The sequence below is a fragment of the Phyllobates terribilis genome, unplaced genomic scaffold (assembly GCF_046119375.1).
Source record: "Phyllobates terribilis strain yellow unplaced genomic scaffold, ASM4611937v1 Scaffold_10__3_contigs__length_209671492, whole genome shotgun sequence".
NCBI lineage: Eukaryota > Metazoa > Chordata > Amphibia > Anura > Dendrobatidae > Phyllobates > Phyllobates terribilis.
In genome coordinates this window covers 118,666,483-118,685,526 of record NW_027362770.1, presented here as the reverse complement: position 1 = coordinate 118,685,526, position 19,044 = coordinate 118,666,483, and positions in this window count along the sequence as shown.

Here is a 19,044-nt window from a genome sequence, read left to right as displayed (position 1 = left end):
GGCCGGTGACTCGGGGCCTTCTAGTGGCTTCCGCTCCACGTCGGCGGTGCTGGTCCCACGCGTGTGACCGTGCCTTCGGGTTTCTTGGCCAGAGGACCTGAAATCCCCTGCCGGTCGGTTTCTGCTGCTGGGTAAGGATTAGTCCCCACAGCCTCGGACTCCGGGTCCGGTGGTAACTCTTCAATCAGGGCGAGCTCTTCAGCTGCCAGCCCCTGATTCCTTGTAGCACTGCTCCCACTGAGCTCCTGATCTCTCTTTCCTATAGCTGCTCCTCTTCTTAACTCCCCAACCCTGCCTCAGCCCCAGTTTTATATAGGGGAAGTTCTTCCCCTCCCAGGACTGGGCAGGAGGTGTGGCATGCATAGGATTCCTGACCAAGAGACCTCCCACCTGCTCTCAGACGTAATATCTCTATTACTGTGGCAACCAGACCCCTGGGGTGTTACACATACATCACAGTGCGTACTCCAAACATGACTGTTGGAATTGAGAAATTGGCCTTACTATGCATGTGTGATAAAAGAAGTTGTCTCAGGTACCAAGCAAGACAGGCTAAAGGGGTTGTCCAGGCTTAAGACAAAAGTTTGCAGTTTGATTGTATGCCACTTGCCTGCTTGTCATTTAGTGCTGTCCATACTCATCTGGCTTCTCACAATGCTCTTCTGAAAGAAGCTGAATGCATCTAGTAGTCAAATCGCATATACGACCACCAGCTCCCATTGAGAATATTGAGGAATTGTGACAGCGTGCTCTCCACACACTGTCAGGATTCAGCAGTCTGAATAAAGCGATTGAAGTCTTTTGTCCCAAGCCTGGTTAACTCTTTTAAGGCTTGTGTTAGATGACATGCCCCTTTAAACACAGTGGTGGTAGAGTAATAATCCTGGACCCATCGGAGGCTTTCATGGTACTTTAGTAGTCCAGTCCAAACCTTCTTATGGGTATGCAAATTATATATGGAGATATTACTTAGCCCCCTGCAACTTCTTCTTATTCGCAGGAATAAAAAAATAAATCTAAATGGAAATAATTTTCAGGACACAGAGAGCTGACTGCCTGTTGTGTTTTGTCTGGTGTAGCAGAGCTGACTGCCTGTTGTGTTTTGTGTGGTGTAGCAGAGCTGACTGCCTGTTGTGTTTTGTGTGGTATAGCAGAGCTGACTGCCTGTTGTGTTTTGTGTGGTATAGCAGAGTTGACTGCCTGTTGTGTTTTGTGTGGTATAGCAGAGCTGACTGCCTGTTGTGTTTTCTGTGGTATAGCAGAGTTGACTGCCTGTTGTGTTTTGTGTGGTATAGCAGAGCTGACTGCCTGTTGTGTTTTGTGTGGTATAGCAGAGCTGACTGCCTGTTGTGTTTTGTCTGGTGTAGCAGAGCTGACTGCCTGTTGTGTTTTGTGTGGTATAGCAGAGCTGACTGCCTGTTGTGCTTTGTGTGGTGTAGCAGAGCCGAGTGCCTGTTGTGTTTTGTCTGGTGTAGCAAAGCTGAGTGCCTGTTGTGTTTTGTGTGGTATAGCAGAGTTGACTGCCTGTTGTGCTTTGTGTGGTGTAGCAGAGCTGACTGCCTGTTGTGTTTTGTCTGGTGTAGCAAAGCTGAGTGCCTGTTGTGTTGTGTGGTATAGCAGAGCTGACTGCCTGTTGTGCTTTGTGTGGTGTAGCAGAGCCGAGTGCCTGTTGTGTTTTGTCTGGTGTAGCAAAGCTGAGTGCCTGTTGTGTTGTGTGGTATAGCAGAGCTGACTGCCTGTTGCGCTTTGTGTGGTGTAGCAGAGCTGACGGCCTGTTGTGCTTTCTGTTGTGTAGCAGAGCCGAGTGCCTGTTGTGCTTTGTGTGGTATAGCAGAGCTGACTGCCTGTTGTGTTTTGTGTGGTGTAGCAGAGCTGAGTGCCTGTTGTGCTTTGTGTGGTATAGTAGAGCTGACTGCCTGTTGTGTTTTGTGTGGTATAGCAGAGCTGACTGCCTGTTGTGTTTTCTGTGGTGTAGCAGAGCTGACTGCCTGTTGTGTTTTCTGTGGTATAGCAGAGCTGACTGCCTGTTGTGTTTTGTGTGGTATACCAGAGCAGACTGCCTGTTGTGCTTTGTGTGCTGTAGCAGAGCCGAGTGCCTGTTGTGTTTTGTGTGGTATAGCAGAGCAGACTGCCTGTTGTGCTTTGTGTGGTGTAGCAGAGCCGAGTGCCTGTTGTGTTTTGTCTGGTGTAACAAAGCTGACTGCCTGTTGCGCTTTGTGTGGTGTAGCAGAGCTGACTGCCTGTTGTGTTTTGTGTGGTGTAGCAGAGCTGACTGCCTGTTGTGTTTTGTGTGGTATAGCAGAGCTGAGTGCCTGTTGTGTTTTGTGTGGTATAGTAGAGCTGACTGCCTGTTGTGTTTTGTGTGGTATAGCAGAGCTGACTGCCTGTTGTGTTTTGTCTCGTGTAGCAGAGCTGACTGCCTGTTGTGTTTTGTGTGGTATAGCAGAGCTGACTGCCTGTTGTGTTTTGTGTGGTGTAGCAGAGCTGACTGCCTGTTGCGCTTTGCGTGGTGTAGCAGAGCTGACTGCCTGTTGTGTTTTGTGTGGTATAGCAGAGCTGACTGCCTGTTGTGTTTTGTGTGGTGTAGCAGAGCTGACTGCCTGTTGCGCTTTGCGTGGTGTAGCAGAGCTGACTGCCTGTTGTGTTTTGTGTGGTATAGCAGAGCTGACTGCCTGTTGTGCTTTGTGTGGTGTAGCAGAGCTGACTGCCTGTTGTGTTTTGTGTGGTATAGCAGAGCTGACTGCCTGTTGTAATTTGTGTGGTATAGCAGAGCTGACTGCCTGTTGTGTTTTGTGTGGTGTAGCAGAGCTGACTGCCTGTTGTGTTTTGTGTGGTGTAGCAGAGCTGACTGCCTGTTGTGTTTTGTGTGGTGTAGCAGAGCTGACTGCCTGTTGTGTTTTGTGTGGTGTAGCAGAGCTGACTGCCTGTTGTGCTTTGTGTGGTATAGCAGAGCTGACTGCCTGTTGTGTTTTGTGTGGTATAGCAGAGCTGACTGCCTGTTGTGTTTTGTGTGGTATAGCAGAGCAGACTGCCTGTTGTGTTTTGTGTGGTATAACAGAGCTGACTGCCCGTTGTGTTTTGTGTGGTGTAGCAGAGCTGACTGCCTGTTGTGTTTTCTGTAGTATAGCAGAGCTGACTGCCTGTTGTGTTTTGTGTGGTGTAGCAGAGCCGAGTGCCTGTTGTGTTTTGTGTGGTGTAGCAGAGCCGAGTGCCTGTTGTGTTTTGTGTGGTGTAGCAGAGCTGAGTGCCTGTTGTGCTTTGTGTGGTATAGCAGAGCTGACTGCCTGTTGTGTTTTGTGTGGTGTAGCAGAGCTGACTGCCTGTTGTGTTTTGTGTGGTATAGCAGAGCTGACTGCCTGTTGTGTTTTGTGTGGTATAGCAGAGCTGACTGCCTGTTGTGTTTTGTGTGGTATAGCAGAGCTGAGTGCCTGTTGTGTTTTGTGTGGTATAGCAGAGCTGACTGCCTGTTGTGTTTTGTGTGGTGTAGCAGAGCTGACTGCCTGTTGTGTTTTGTCTGGTGTAGCAGAGCTGACTGCCTGTTGTGTTTTGTGTGGTGTAGCAGAGCTGACTGCCTGTTGTGCTTTGTGTGGTGTAGCAGAGCTGACTGCCTGTGCTTTGTGTGGTATAGCAGAGCTGACTGCCTGTTGTGTTTTGTGTGGTATAGCAGAGCCGAGTGCCTGTTGCGTTTTGTCTGGTGTAGCAGAGCTGACTGCCTGTTGCGCTTTGTGTGGTGTAGCAGAGCTGACTGCCTGTTGTGTTTTGTGTGGTGTAGCAGAGCTGACTGCCTGTGCTTTGTGTGGTATAGCAGAGCTGACTGCCTGTTGTGTTTTGTGTGGTATAGCAGAGCTGACTGCCTGTTGTGTTTTGTGTGGTGTAGCAGAGCTGACTGCCTGTTGTCTTTTGTGTGGTGTAGCAGAGCTGACTGCCTGTTGTCTTTTGTGTGGTGTAGCCGAGCTGACTGCCTGTTGTGCTTTGTGTGGTATAGCAGAGCTGACTGCCTGTTGTGTTTTGTGTGGTGTAGCAGAGCTGACTGCCTGTTGTGTTTTGTGTGGTGTAGCAGAGCTGAGTGCCTGTTGTGCTTTGTGTGGTATAGCAGAGCCGAGTGCCTGTTGTGTTTTGTGTGGTGTAGCAGAGCTGAGTGCCTGTTGTGCTTTGTGTGGTATAGCAGAGCTGAGTGCCTGTTGCGCTTTGTGTGGTATAGTAGAGCTGACTGCCTGTTGTGTTTTGTGTGGTGTAGCAGAGCTGACTGCCTGTTGTGCTTTGTGTGGTATAGCAGAGCTCACTGCATGTTGTGTTTTGTGTGGTGTAGCGGAGCTGAGTGCCTATTGTGTTTTGTGTGGTGTAGCAGAGCTGAGTGCCTATTGTGTTTTGTGTGGTATAGCAGAGCTGACTGCCTGTTGTGTTTTGTGTGGTGTAGCAGAGCTGACTGCCTGTGCTTTGTGTGGTATAGCAGAGCTGACTGCCTGTTGTGTTTTGTGTGGTATAGCAGAGCTGACTGCCTGTTGTGTTTTGTGTGGTGTAGCAGAGCTGACTGCCTGTTGTCTTTTGTGTGGTGTAGCAGAGCTGACTGCCTGTTGTCTTTTGTGTGGTGTAGCCGAGCTGACTGCCTGTTGTGCTTTGTGTGGTATAGCAGAGCTGACTGCCTGTTGTGTTTTGTGTGGTGTAGCAGAGCTGACTGCCTGTTGTGTTTTGTGTGGTGTAGCAGAGCTGAGTGCCTGTTGTGCTTTGTGTGGTATAGCAGAGCCGAGTGCCTGTTGTGTTTTGTGTGGTGTAGCAGAGCTGAGTGCCTGTTGTGCTTTGTGTGGTATAGCAGAGCTGAGTGCCTGTTGCGCTTTGTGTGGTATAGTAGAGCTGACTGCCTGTTGTGTTTTGTGTGGTGTAGCAGAGCTGACTGCCTGTTGTGCTTTGTGTGGTATAGCAGAGCTCACTGCATGTTGTGTTTTGTGTGGTGTAGCGGAGCTGAGTGCCTATTGTGTTTTGTGTGGTGTAGCAGAGCTGAGTGCCTATTGTGTTTTGTGTGGTATAGCAGAGCTGACTGCCTGTTGTGTTTTGTGTTGTCTAGCAGAGCCGAGTACCTGTTGTGCTTTGTGTGGTATAGTAGAGCTGACTGCCTGTTGTGTTTTGTGTGGTATAGCAGAGTTGACTGCCTGTTGTGTTTTCTGTGGTATAGCAGAGCTGACTGCCTGTTGTGTTTTCTGTGGTATAGCAGAGCTGACTGCCTGTTGTGTTTTGTGTGGTAAAGCAGAGCTGACTGCCTGTTGTGTTTTGTGTGGTACAGCAGAGCTGACTGCCTGTTGTGTTTTGTGTGGTATAGCAGAGCTGACTGCCTGTTGTGTTTTCTGTGGTATAGCAGAGCTGACTGCCTGTTGTGTTTTGTGTGGTGTAGCAGAGCTGACTGCCTGCTGTGTTTTGTGTGGTGTAGCAGAGCTGACTGCCTGTTGTGCTTTGTGTGGTATAGCAGAGTTGACTGCCTGTTGTGTTTTCTGTGGTATAGCAGAGCTGACTGCCTGTTGTGTTTTCTGTGGTATAGCAGAGCTGACTGCCTGTTGTGTTTTGTGTGGTAAAGCAGAGCTGACTGCCTGTTGTGTTTTGTGTGGTACAGCAGAGCTGACTGCCTGTTGTGTTTTGTGTGGTATAGCAGAGCTGACTGCCTGTTGTGTTTTGTGTGGTGTAGCAGAGCTGACTGCCTGTTGTGTTTTGTCTGGTGTAGCAGAGCTGACTGCCTGTTGTATTTTGTGTGGTGTAGCAGAGCTGACTGCCGGTTGTGCTTTGTGTGGTGTAGCAGAGCCGAGTGCCTGTTGTGTTTTGTCTTGTGTAGCAGAGCTGACTGCCTGTTGCGCTTTGTGTGTTGTAGCAGAGCTGACTGCCTGTTACGCTTTGTGTGGTGTAGCAGAGCTGACTGCCTGTTGTGTTTTGTGTGGTGTAGCAGAGCTGACTGCCTGTTGTGTTTTGTGTGGTATAGCAGAGCTGACTGCCTGTTGTGTTTTGTGTGGTATAGCAGAGCTGACTGCTTGTTGTGTTTTGTGTGGTGTAGCAGAGCTGACTGCCTGTTGTCTTTTGTGTGGTGTAGCAGAGCTGACTGCCTGTTGTCTTTTGTGTGGTGTAGCAGAGCTGACTGCCTGTTGTCTTTTGTGTGGTGTAGCAGAGCTGACTGCCTGTTGTGTTTTGTCTGGTGTAGCAGAGCTGAGTGCCTGTTGTGTTTTGTGTGGTGTAGCAGAGCTGACTGCCTGTTGTGTTTTCTGTAGTATAGCAGAGCTGTCTGCCTGTTGTGTTTTGTGTGGTATAGCAGAGCCGAGTGCCTGTTGTGTTTTGTGTGGTATAGCAGAGCTGACTGCCTGTTGTGTTTTGTGTGATGTAGCAGAGCTGAGTGGCTGTTGTGCTTTGTGTGGTGTAGCAGAGCTGAGTGTCTGTTGCGCTTTGTGTGGCATAGCAGAGCTGACTGCATGTTGTGTTTTGTGTGGTGTAGCGGAGCTGAGTGCCTATTGTGTTTTGTGTGGTGTAGCAGAGCTGAGTGCCTGTTGTGCTTTGTGTGGTATAGCAGAGCTGAGTGCCTGTTGCGCTTTGTGTGGTATAGCAGAGCCGAGTGCCTGTTGTGTTTTGTGTGGTGTAGCAGAGCTGAGTGCCTGTTGTGCTTTGTGTGGTATAGCAGAGCTGAGTGCCTGTTGCGCTTTGTGTGGTATAGTAGAGCTGACTGCCTGTTGTGTTTTGTGTGGTGTAGCAGAGCTGACTGCCTGTTGTGCTTTGTGTGGTATAGCAGAGCTCACTGCATGTTGTGTTTTGTGTGGTGTAGCGGAGCTGAGTGCCTATTGTGTTTTGTGTGGTGTAGCAGAGCTGAGTGCCTATTGTGTTTTGTGTGGTATAGCAGAGCTGACTGCCTGTTGTGTTTTGTGTGGTGTAGCAGAGCTGACTGCCTGTGCTTTGTGTGGTATAGCAGAGCTGACTGCCTGTTGTGTTTTGTGTGGTATAGCAGAGCTGACTGCCTGTTGTGTTTTGTGTGGTGTAGCAGAGCTGACTGCCTGTTGTCTTTTGTGTGGTGTAGCAGAGCTGACTGCCTGTTGTCTTTTGTGTGGTGTAGCCGAGCTGACTGCCTGTTGTGCTTTGTGTGGTATAGCAGAGCTGACTGCCTGTTGTGTTTTGTGTGGTGTAGCAGAGCTGACTGCCTGTTGTGTTTTGTGTGGTGTAGCAGAGCTGAGTGCCTGTTGTGCTTTGTGTGGTATAGCAGAGCCGAGTGCCTGTTGTGTTTTGTGTGGTGTAGCAGAGCTGAGTGCCTGTTGTGCTTTGTGTGGTATAGCAGAGCTGAGTGCCTGTTGCGCTTTGTGTGGTATAGTAGAGCTGACTGCCTGTTGTGTTTTGTGTGGTGTAGCAGAGCTGACTGCCTGTTGTGCTTTGTGTGGTATAGCAGAGCTCACTGCATGTTGTGTTTTGTGTGGTGTAGCGGAGCTGAGTGCCTATTGTGTTTTGTGTGGTGTAGCAGAGCTGAGTGCCTATTGTGTTTTGTGTGGTATAGCAGAGCTGACTGCCTGTTGTGTTTTGTGTTGTCTAGCAGAGCCGAGTACCTGTTGTGCTTTGTGTGGTATAGTAGAGCTGACTGCCTGTTGTGTTTTGTGTGGTATAGCAGAGTTGACTGCCTGTTGTGTTTTCTGTGGTATAGCAGAGCTGACTGCCTGTTGTGTTTTCTGTGGTATAGCAGAGCTGACTGCCTGTTGTGTTTTGTGTGGTAAAGCAGAGCTGACTGCCTGTTGTGTTTTGTGTGGTACAGCAGAGCTGACTGCCTGTTGTGTTTTGTGTGGTATAGCAGAGCTGACTGCCTGTTGTGTTTTCTGTGGTATAGCAGAGCTGACTGCCTGTTGTGTTTTGTGTGGTGTAGCAGAGCTGACTGCCTGCTGTGTTTTGTGTGGTGTAGCAGAGCTGACTGCCTGTTGTGCTTTGTGTGGTATAGCAGAGTTGACTGCCTGTTGTGTTTTCTGTGGTATAGCAGAGCTGACTGCCTGTTGTGTTTTCTGTGGTATAGCAGAGCTGACTGCCTGTTGTGTTTTGTGTGGTAAAGCAGAGCTGACTGCCTGTTGTGTTTTGTGTGGTACAGCAGAGCTGACTGCCTGTTGTGTTTTGTGTGGTATAGCAGAGCTGACTGCCTGTTGTGTTTTGTGTGGTGTAGCAGAGCTGACTGCCTGTTGTGTTTTGTCTGGTGTAGCAGAGCTGACTGCCTGTTGTATTTTGTGTGGTGTAGCAGAGCTGACTGCCGGTTGTGCTTTGTGTGGTGTAGCAGAGCCGAGTGCCTGTTGTGTTTTGTCTTGTGTAGCAGAGCTGACTGCCTGTTGCGCTTTGTGTGTTGTAGCAGAGCTGACTGCCTGTTACGCTTTGTGTGGTGTAGCAGAGCTGACTGCCTGTTGTGTTTTGTGTGGTGTAGCAGAGCTGACTGCCTGTTGTGTTTTGTGTGGTATAGCAGAGCTGACTGCCTGTTGTGTTTTGTGTGGTATAGCAGAGCTGACTGCTTGTTGTGTTTTGTGTGGTGTAGCAGAGCTGACTGCCTGTTGTCTTTTGTGTGGTGTAGCAGAGCTGACTGCCTGTTGTCTTTTGTGTGGTGTAGCAGAGCTGACTGCCTGTTGTCTTTTGTGTGGTGTAGCAGAGCTGACTGCCTGTTGTGTTTTGTCTGGTGTAGCAGAGCTGAGTGCCTGTTGTGTTTTGTGTGGTGTAGCAGAGCTGACTGCCTGTTGTGTTTTCTGTAGTATAGCAGAGCTGTCTGCCTGTTGTGTTTTGTGTGGTATAGCAGAGCCGAGTGCCTGTTGTGTTTTGTGTGGTATAGCAGAGCTGACTGCCTGTTGTGTTTTGTGTGATGTAGCAGAGCTGAGTGGCTGTTGTGCTTTGTGTGGTGTAGCAGAGCTGAGTGTCTGTTGCGCTTTGTGTGGCATAGCAGAGCTGACTGCATGTTGTGTTTTGTGTGGTGTAGCGGAGCTGAGTGCCTATTGTGTTTTGTGTGGTGTAGCAGAGCTGAGTGCCTGTTGTGCTTTGTGTGGTATAGCAGAGCTGAGTGCCTGTTGCGCTTTGTGTGGTATAGCAGAGCTGACTGCCTGTTGTGTTTTGTGTGGTGTAGCAGAGCTGACTGTCTGTTGTGTTTTGTGTGGTATAGCAGAGCTGACTGCCTGTTGTGTTTTGTCTGGTATAGCAGAGCTGACTGCCTGTTGTGTTCTGTGTGGTATAGCAGAGCTGAGTGACTGTTGTGCTTTGTGTGGTATAGCAGAGCTGACTGCCTGTTGCGTTTTGTGTGGTGTAGCAGAGCTGACTGCCTGTTGTGCTTTGTGTGGTATAGCAGAGCTGACTGCCTGTTGTGCTTTGTGTGGTATAGCAGAGCTGACTGCCTGTTGTGTTTTGTGTGGTGTAGCAGAGCTGACTGCCTGTTGTGTGTTGTGTGGTATAGTAGAGCTGACTGCCTGTTGTGTTTTGTGTGGTATAGCAGAGTTGACTGCCTGGTGTATTGTGTGGTATAGCAGAGCTGACTGCCTGTTGTGTTTTGTGTGGTATAGCAGAGCCGAGTGCCTGTTCTGTTTTGTGTGGTGTAGCAGAGCTGAGTGCCTGTTGTGCTTTGTGTGGTATAGTAGAGCTGACTGCCTGTTGTGTTTTGTGTGGTGTAGCAGAGCTGAGTGCCTGTTGCGCTTTGTGTGGTATAGTAGAGCTGATTGCCTGTTGTGTTTTGTGTGGTGTAGCAGAGCTGAGTGCCTGTTGTGCTTTGTGTGGTATAGCAGAGCTGACTGCATGTTGTGTTTTGTGTGGTGTAGCAGAGCTGAGTGTCTATTGTGTTTTGTGTGGTGTAGCAGAGCTGAGTGCCTGTTGTGTTTTGTGCGGTATAGCAGAGCTGACTGCCTGTTGTGTTTTGTGTTGTCTAGCAGAGCCGAGTGCCTGTTGTGCTTTGTGTGGTATAGTAGAGCTGACTGCCTGTTGTGTTTTGTGTGGTATAGCAGAGTTGACTGCCTGGTGTTTTGTGTGGTGTAGCAGAGCTGACTGCCTGTTGTGCTTTGTGTGGTATAGCAGAGCTGACTGACTGTTGTGTTTTCTGTGGTATAGCAGAGTTGACTGCCTGTTGCGCTTTGTGCTGTGTAGCAGAGCTGACTGCCTGTTGTGTTTTGTGTGGTATAGCAGAGCTGACTGCCTGTTGCGTTTTGTGTGGTATAGTAGAGCTGACTGCCTGTTGCGTTTTGTCTGGTGTAGCAGAGCTGACTGCCTGTTGCGCTTTGTGTGGTGTAGCAGAGCTGACTGCCTGTTGTGTTTTGTGTGGTGTAGCAGAGCTGACTGTTGTGTTTTGTGTGGTGTAGCAGAGCTGACTGCCTGTTGTGTTTTGTGTGGTGTAGCAGAGCTGACTGCCTGTGCTTTGTGTGGTATAGCAGAGATGACTGCCTGTTTTGTTTTGTGTGGTATAGCAGAGCCGAGTGCCTGTCGTGTTTTGTGTGGTGTAGCAGAGCTGAGTGCCTGTTGTGCTTTGTGTGGTATAGCAGAGCTGAGTGCCTGTTGCGCTTTGTGTGGTATAGTAGAGTTGACTGCCTGTTGTGTTTTGTGTGGTGTAGCAGAGCTGAGTGCCTGTTGTGTTTTGTGTGGTGTAGCAGAGCTGACTGCCTGTGCTTTGTGTGGTATAGCAGAGCTGACTGCCTGTTGTGTTTTGTGTGGTTTAGCAGAGCTGACTGCCTGTTGTGTTTTGTGTGGTGTAGCAGAGCTGACTGCCTGTTGTCTTTTGTGTGGTGTAGCAGAGCTGACTGCCTGTTGTCTTTTGTGTGGTGTAGCCGAGCTGACTGCCTGTTGTGCTTTGTGTGGTATAGCAGAGCTGACTGCCTGTTGTGTTTTGTGTGGTGTAGCAGAGCTGACTGCCTGTTGTGTTTTGTGTGGTATAGCAGAGCCGAGTGCCTGTTGTGTTTTGTGTGGTGTAGCAGAGCTGAGTGCCTGTTGTGCTTTGTGTGGTATAGCAGAGCTGAGTGCCTGTTGCGCTTTGTGTGGTATAGTAGAGCTGACTGTCTGTTGCGTTTTGTGTGGTGTAGCAGAGCTGACTGCCTGTTGTGCTTTGTGTGGTATAGCAGAGCTGACTGCATGTTGTGTTTTGTGTGGTGTAGCGGAGCTGAGTGCCTGTTGTGTTTTGTGTGGTATAGCAGAGCTGACTGCCTGTTGTGTTTTGTGTTGTCTAGCAGAGCTGAGTGCCTGTTGTGCTTTGTGTGGTATAGTAGAGCTGACTGCCTGTTGTGTTTTGTGTGGTATAGCAGAGTTGACTGCCTGTTGTGTTTTCTGTGGTATAGCAGAGCTGACTGCCTGTTGTGTTTTCTGTGGTATAGCAGAGCTGAGTGCCTGTTGCGCTTTGTGTGGTATAGTAGAGCTGACTGTCTGTTGCGTTTTGTGTGGTGTAGCAGAGCTGACTGCCTGTTGTGCTTTGTGTGGTATAGCAGAGCTGACTGCATGTTGTGTTTTGTGTGGTGTAGCGGAGCTGAGTGCCTGTTGTGTTTTGTGTGGTATAGCAGAGCTGACTGCCTGTTGTGTTTTGTGTTGTCTAGCAGAGCTGAGTGCCTGTTGTGCTTTGTGTGGTATAGTAGAGCTGACTGCCTGTTGTGTTTTGTGTGGTATAGCAGAGTTGACTGCCTGTTGTGTTTTCTGTGGTATAGCAGAGCTGACTGCCTGTTGTGTTTTCTGTGGTATAGCAGAGCTGACTGCCTGTTGTGTTTTGTGTGGTGTAGTAGAGCTGAGTGCCTGTTGTGCTTTGTGTGGTGTAGCAGAGCTGTCTGCCTGTTGTGTTTTGTGTGCTGTAGCAGAGCCGAGTGCCTGTTGTGTTTTGTGTGGTATAGCAGAGCTGATTGCCTGTTGTGTTTTGTCTGGTATAGCAGAGCTGACTGCCTGTTGTGCTTTGTGTGGTATAGCAGAGCTGACTGCCTGTTGTGTTTTGTGTGGTGTAGCAGAGCTGACTGCCTGTTGTGTTTTGTGTGGTATAGTAGAGCTGACTGCCTGTTGTGTTTTGTGTGGTATAGCAGAGTTGACTGCCTGGTGTATTGTGTGGTGTAGCAGAGCTGACTGCCTGTTGTGCTTTGTGTGGTATAGCAGAGCTGACTGCCTGTTGTGTTTTCTGTGGTATAACAGAGCGGACTGCCTGTTGTGCTTTGTGTGGTGTAGCAGAGCTGACTGCCTGTTGTGTTTTGTCTGGTGTAGCAGAGCTGACTGCCTGTTGTGTTTTGTGTGGTATAGCAGAGCTGACTGCCTGTTGTGTTTTGTGTGGTATAGCAGAGCTGACTGCCTGTTGTGTTTTGTGTGGTATAGCAGAGCTGACTGCCTGTTGTGTTTTGTGTGGTGCAGCAGAGCTGACTGCCTGTTGTCTTTTGTGTGGTGTAGCAGAGCTGACTGCCTGTTGTGTTTTGTGTGGTGTAGCAGAGCTGACTGCCTGTTGTCTTTTGTGTGGTGTAGCAGAGCTGACTGCCTGTTGTGTTTTGTGTGGTGTAGCAAAGCTGAGTGCCTGTTGTGTTTTGTGTGGTGTAGCAGAGCTGACTGCCTGTTGTCTTTTGTGTGGTGTAGCAGAACTGACTGCCTGTTGTCTTTTGTGTGGTATAGCAGAGCTGACTGCCCGTTGTGTTTTGTGTGGTATAGCAGAGCTGACTGCCTGTTGTGTTTTGTGTGGTGTAGCAGAGCTGACTGCCTGTTGTGTTTTTTGTGGTGTAGCAGAGCTGATTACCTGTGCTTTGTGTGGTATAACAGAGCTGACTGCCTGTTGTGTTTTGTGTGGTATAGCAGAGCTGACTGCCTGTTGTGTTTTGTGTGGTGCAGCAGAGCTGACTGCCTGTTGTCTTTTGTGTGGTGTAGCAGAGCTGACTGCCTGTTGTGTTTTGTGTGGTGCAGCAGAGCTGACTGCCTGTTGTCTTTTGTGTGGTGTAGCAGAGCTGACTGCCTGTTGTCTTTTGTGTGGTGTAGCCGAGCTGACTGCCTGTTGTGCTTTGTGTGGTACAGCAGAGCTGACTGCCTGTTGTGTTTTGTGTGGTGTAGCAGAGCTGACTGCCTGTTGTGTTTTGTGTGGTGTAGCAGAGCTGACTGCCTGTTGTGTTTTGTGTGGTATAGCAGAGCCGAGTGCCTGTTGTGTTTTGTGTGGTGTGGCAGAGCTGAGTGCCTGTTGCGCTTTGTGTGGTATAGTAGAGCTGACTGCCTGTTGTGTTTTGTGTGGTATAGCAGAGCCGAGTGCCTGTTGTGTTTTGTGTGGTATAGCAGAGCTGAGTGCCTGTTGTGCTTTGTGTGGGATAGCAGAGCTGAGTGCCTGTTGTGTTTTGTGTGGTGTAGTAGAGCTGAGTGCCTGTTGTGCTTTGTGTGGTATAGCAGAGCTGACTGCCTGTTGTGTTTTGTGTGGTGTAGCGGAGCTGAGTGCCTGTTGTGTTTTGTCTGGTATAGCAGAGCTGACTGCATGTTGTGTTTTGTGTGGTGTAGCGGAGCTGAGTGCCTGTTGTGTTTTGTGCGGTGTAGCAGAGCTGACTGCCTGTTGTGTTTTGTGTGGTATAGCAGAACTGACTGCCTGTTGTGTTTTGTGTGGTGTAGCAGAGCTGACTGCCTGTTGTGTTTTGTCTGGTGTAGCAGAGCTGACTGCCTGTTGTGTTTTGTGTGGTGTAGCAGAGCTGACTGCCTGTTGTGCTTTGTGTGGTGTAGCAGAGCCGAGTGCCTGTTGTGTTTTGTCTGGTGTAGCAGAGCTGACTGCCTGTTGTGCTTTGTGTGGTGTAGCAGAGCTGACTGCCTGTTGTGTTTTGTGTGGTGTAGCAGAGCTGACTGCCTGTTGTGTTTTGTGTGGTGTAGCAGAGCTGACTGCCTGTTGTGCTTTGTGTGGTGTAGCAGAGCCGAGTGCCTGTTGTGTTTTGTCTGGTGTAGCAGAGCTGACTGCCTGTTGTGCTTTGTGTGGTGTAGCAGAGCTGACTGCCTGTTGTGTTTTGTGTGGTATAGCAGAGCTGACTGCCTGTTGTGTTTTGTGTGGTGTAGCAGAGCTGACTGCCTGTTGTGTTTTGTGTGGTGTAGCAGAGCTGACAGCCTGTTGTGTTTTGTCTGGTATAGCAGAGCTGACTGCCTGTTGCATTTTGTCTGGTGTAGTAGAGCTGACTGCCTGTAGCGCTTTGTGTGGTGTAGCAGAGCTGACTGCCTGTTGTGTTTTGTGTGGTGTAGCAGAGCTGACTGCCTGTTGTGTTTTGTGTGGTGTAACAGAGCTGACTGCCTGTGGTTTGTGTGGTATAGCAGAGCTGACTGCCTGTTGTGTTTTGTGTGGTATAGCAGAGCTGACTGCCTGTTGTGTTTTGTGTGGTATAGCAGAGCTGACTGCCTGTTGCGCTTTGTGTGGTATAGCAGAGCTGAGTGCCTGTTGTGTTTTGTGTGGTATAGCAGAGCTGACTGCCTGTTGTCTTTTGTGTGGTGTAGCAGAGCTGACTGCCTGTTGTCTTTTGTGTGGTGTAGCCGAGCTGACTGCCTGTTGTGCTTTGTGTGGTATAGCAGAGCTGACTGCCTGTTGTGTTTTGTGTGGTGTAGCAGAGCTGACTGCCCGTTGTGTTTTGTGTGGTGTAGCAGAGCTGACTGCCTGTTGTGTTTTGTGTGGTATAGCAGAGCCGAGTGCCTGTTGTGTTTTGTGTGGTGTAGCAGAGCTGAGTGCCTGTTGTGCTTTGTGTGGTATAGCAGAGCTGAGTGCCTGTTGCGCTTTGTGTGGTATAGTAGAGCTGACTGCCTGTTGTGTTTTGTGTGGTGTAGCAGAGCTGAGTGCCTGTTGTGCTTTGTGTGGTATAGCAAAGCTTACTGCATGTTGTGTTTTGTGTGGTGTAGCAGACCTGACTGCCTGTTGTGTTTTGTGTGTTATATCAGAGCTGACTGCCTGTTGTGTTTTGTGTGGTATAGCAGAGTTGACTGCCTGGTGTTTTGTGTGGTGTAGCAGAGCTGACTGCCTGTTGTGCTTTGTGTGGTATAGCAGAGCTGACTGCCTGTTGTGTTTTCTGTGGTATAGCAGAGTTGACTGCCTGTTGTGTTTTGTGTGGTATAGCAGAGCTGACTGCCTGTTGTGTTTTGTGTGGTATAGCAGAGCTGACTGCCTGTTGTGTTTTGTGTGGTATAGCAGAGCTGACTGCCTGTTGTGTTTTGTGTGGTGTAGCAGAGCTGACTGCTTGTTGTGTTTTGTCTGGTGTAGCAGAGCTGACTGCCTGTTGTGTTTTGTGTGGTATAGCAGAGCTGACTGCCTGTTGTGTTTTGTGTGGTGTAGCAGAGCTGACTGCCTGTTGTGTTTTGTCTGGTGTAGCAGAGCTGACTGCCTGTTGTGTTTTGTGTGGTGTAGCAGAGCTGACTGCCTGTTGTGTTTTGTGTGGTGTAGCAGAGCCGAGTGCCTGTTGTGTTTTGTCTGGTGTAGCAGAGCTGACTGCCTGTTGCGCTTTGTGTGGTGTAGCAGAGCTGACTGCCTGTTGTGTTTTGTGTGGTATAGCAGAGCTGACTGCCTGTTGTGCTTTGTGTGGTGTAGCAGAGCTGACTGCCTGTTGTGTTTTGTGTGGTATAGCAGAGCTGACTGCCTGTTGTGTTTTGTGTGATGTAGCAGAGCTGACTGCCTGTTGTGTTTTGTGTGGTATAGCAGAGCTGACAGCCTGTTGTGTTTTGTCTGGTATAGCAGAGCTGACTGCCTGTTGCGTTTTGTCTGGTGTAGCAGAGCCGACTGCCTGTTGCGCTTTGTGTGGTGTAGGAGAGCTGACTGCCTGTTGTGTTTTGTGTGGTGTAGCAGAGCTGACTGCCTGTTGTGTTTTGTGTGGTGTAGCAGAGCTGACTGCCTGTTGGGTTTTGTGTGGTATAGCAGAGCTGAATGCCTGTTGTGTTTTGTGTGGTATAGCAGAGCTGACTGCCTGTTGTGTTTTGTGTGGTATAGCAGAGCTGACTGCCTGTTGCGCTTTGTGTGGTATAGCAGAGCTGAGTGCCTGTTGTGTTTTGTGTGGTGTAGCAGAGCTGACTGCCTGTTGTCTTTTGTGTGGTGTAGCAGAGCTGACTGCCTGTTGTCTTTTGTGTGGTGTAGCAGAGCTGACAGCCTGTTGTCTTTTGTGTGGTGTAGCCGAGCTGACTGCCTGTTGTGCTTTGTGTGGTGTAGCAGATCTGACTGCCTGTTGTGTTTTGTGTGGTGTAGCAGAGCCGAGTGCCTGTTGTGTTTTGTGTGGTGTAGCAGAGCTGAGTGCCTGTTGTGCTTTGTGTGGTATAGTAGAGCTGACTGCCTGTTGTGTTTTGTATGGTGTAGCAGAGCTGAGTGCCTGTTGTGCTTTGTGTGGTATAGCAGAGCTGACTGCATGTTGTGTTTTGTGTGGTGTAGCGGAGCTGAGTACCTGTTGTGTTTTGTGTGGTATAGCAGAGCTGACTGCCTGTTGTGTTTTGTGTGGTATAGCAGAGCTGACTGCCTGTTGTTTTGCGTGGTATAGCAGAGCTGACTGCCTGTTGTGTTTTGTGTGGTATAGCACAGCTGACTGCCTGTTGTGTTTTGTCTCGTATAGCAGAGCTGACTGCCTGTTGTGTTTTGTGTTGTCTAGCAGAGCCGAGTGCCTGTTGTGCTTTGTGTGGTATAGTAGAGCTGACTGCCTGTTGTGTTTTGTGTGGTATAGCAGAGCTGACTGCCTGTTGTGTTTTCTGTGGTATAGCAGAGCTGACTGCATGTTGTGTTTTCTGTGGTATAGCAGAGCTGACTGCCTGTTGTGTTTTGTGTGGTATGGCAGAGCTGACTGCCTGTTGTGTTTTGTGTGGTATAGCAGAGCTGACTGCCTGTTGTGTTTTGTGTGGTATAGCAGAGCTGACTGCCTGTTGTGTTTTGTGTGGTATAGCAGAGCTGACTGCCTGTTGTGTTTTGTGTGGTGTAGCAGAGCTGCCTGCCTGTTGTGTTTTGTCTGGTGTAGCAGAGCTGACTGCCTGTTGTGTTTTGTGTGGTGTAGCAGAGCTGACTGCCTGTTGTGCTTTGTGTGGTGTAGCAGAGCCGAGTGCCTGTTGTGTTTTGTCTGGTGTAGCAGAGCTGACTGCCTGTTGCGCTTTGTGTGGTGTAGCAGAGCTGACTGCCTGTTGTATTTTGTGTGGTATAGCAGAGCTGACTGCCTGTTGTGCTTTGTGTGGTATAGCAGAGCTGACTGCCTGTTGTGTTTTGTGTGGTATAGCAGAGCTGACTGCCTGTTGTGATTTGTGTGGTATAGCAGAGCTGACTGCCTGTTGTGTTTTGTGTGGTGTAGCAGAGCTGACTGCCTGTTGTCTTTTGTGTGGTGTAGCAGAGCTGACTGCCTGTTGTCTTTTGTGTGGTGTAGCAGAGCTGACTGCCTGTTGTCTTTTGTGTGGTGTAGCAGAGCTGACTGCCTGTTGTGTTTTGTCTGGTGTAGCAGAGCTGAGTGCCTGTTGTGCTTTGTGTGGTGTAGCAGAGCTGACTGCCTGTTGTGCTTTGTGTGGTGTAGCCGAGCTGACTGCCTGTTGTGCTTTGTGTGGTATAGCAGAGCTGACTGCCTGTTGTGCTTTGTGTGGTATAGTAGAGTTGAGTGCCTGTTGTGTTTTGTGTGGTGTAGCAGAGCTGACTGCCTGTTGTGTTTTGTGTGGTATAGCAGAGCTGACTGCCTGTTGTGCTTTGTGTGGTGTAGCAGAGCTGACTGCCTGTTGTGTTTTGTGTGGTATAGCAGAGCTGACTGCCTGTTGTGTTTTGTGTGATGTAGCAGAGCTGACTGCCTGTTGTGTTTTGTGTGATGTAGCAGAGCTGACTGCCTGTTGTGTTTTGTGTGGTATAGCAGAGCTGACAGCCTGTTGTGTTTTGTCTGGTATAGCAGAGCTGACTGCCTGTTGCGTTTTGTCTGGTGTAGCAGAGCCGACTGCCTGTTGCGCTTTGTGTGGTGTAGGAGAGCTGACTGCCTGTTGTGTTTTGTGTGGTGTAGCAGAGCTGACTGCCTGTTGTGTTTTGTGTGGTGTAGCAGAGCTGACTGCCTGTTGTGTTTTGTGTGGTATAGCAGAGCTGAATGCCTGTTGTGTTTTGTGTGGTATAGCAGAGCTGACTGCCTGTTGTGTTTTGTGTGGTATAGCAGAGCTGACTGCCTGTTGCGCTTTGTGTGGTATAGCAGAGCTGAGTGCCTGTTGTGTTTTGTGTGGTGTAGCAGAGCTGACTGCCTGTTGTCTTTTGTGTGGTGTAGCAGAGCTGACTGCCTGTTGTCTTTTGTGTGGTGTAGCAGAGCTGACAGCCTGTTGTCTTTTGTGTGGTGTAGCCGAGCTGACTGCCTGTTGTGCTTTGTGTGGTGTAGCAGATCTGACTGCCTGTTGTGTTTTGTGTGGTGTAGCAGAGCCGAGTGCCTGTTGTGTTTTGTGTGGTGTAGCAGAGCTGAGTGCCTGTTGTGCTTTGTGTGGTATAGTAGAGCTGACTGCCTGTTGTGTTTTGTATGGTGTAGCAGAGCTGAGTGCCTGTTGTGCTTTGTGTGGTATAGCAGAGCTGACTGCATGTTGTGTTTTGTGTGGTGTAGCGGAGCTGAGTACCTGTTGTGTTTTGTGTGGTGTAGCAGAGCTGACTGCCTGTTGTTTTGTGTGGTATAGCAGAGCTGACTGCCTGTTGTTTTGCGTGGTATAGCAGAGCTGACTGCCTGTTGTGTTTTGTGTGGTATAGCAGAGCTGACTGCCTGTTGTGTTTTGTCTCGTATAGCAGAGCTGACTGCCTGTTGTGTTTTGTGTTGTCTAGCAGAGCCGAGTGCCTGTTGTGCTTTGTGTGGTATAGTAGAGCTGACTGCCTGTTGTGTTTTGTGTGGTATAGCAGAGCTGACTGCCTGTTGTGTTTTCTGTGGTATAGCAGAGCTGACTGCATGTTGTGTTTTCTGTGGTATAGCAGAGCTGACTGCCTGTTGTGTTTTGTGTGGTATGGCAGAGCTGACTGCCTGTTGTGTTTTGTGTGGTATAGCAGAGCTGACTGCCTGTTGTGTTTTGTGTGGTATAGCAGAGCTGACTGCCTGTTGTGTTTTGTGTGGTATAGCAGAGCTGACTGCCTGTTGTGTTTTGTGTGGTGTAGCAGAGCTGCCTGCCTGTTGTGTTTTGTCTGGTGTAGCAGAGCTGACT